Here is a 480-nt window from a genome sequence, read left to right as displayed (position 1 = left end):
CCAGATATATTAAATATGAGATATATCTGGGATCCTAATCCTACGCAAAAGGAAGTAGTTTCCAATCTTTGGAGCACTTTAGGTTTGTTTATACTAGGTACTGTTATTGGATTTGTAGTTGCCATGGCAGTTCATGCGCTGAAGAGATTTATTTCGATAAGAGACCCCGAGGTCTCTTGGACTGCAAGGCAATTGGAGAAACACCCGGAGTTGGCAGAAGAAATGTAATAATAATAGGAGGAAACACAACGGCAGCAAAGTCGCCGTAAAAGTGATTACTATTATGACGATTTTTACGATTACGATGATTATTACGACTGGGATCAGAATTGGGATGAATGGACTTACGGTGATTATGATTACGCTTATTGTGACAACGTATATTATAGCGACTTCGACCAAGACATCTACAACCATGCGTCAAGCGAGTCCGAAGTACTTTTCTAGCTAAAACACTATCGCAGCACCGCTTTAAAAGTC

The 480-nt window shown here is 40.0% G+C and overlaps 1 protein-coding gene across 1 annotated transcript in view; it reads right to left on the bottom strand.

Moving 5' to 3' along the window:
* Positions 1-480, bottom strand: part of LOC119591963 (VPS35 endosomal protein sorting factor-like) — a gene marked incomplete at its 5' end in the record, with an annotated part of 25,901 nt that overhangs the window by 23,433 nt on the left and 1,988 nt on the right.

This window comes from Penaeus monodon, chromosome 29 (assembly GCF_015228065.2).
Source record: "Penaeus monodon isolate SGIC_2016 chromosome 29, NSTDA_Pmon_1, whole genome shotgun sequence".
In the NCBI taxonomy this organism is placed as follows: domain Eukaryota; kingdom Metazoa; phylum Arthropoda; class Malacostraca; order Decapoda; family Penaeidae; genus Penaeus; species Penaeus monodon.
This window is presented reverse-complemented; position numbering and strand designations above follow the sequence as displayed.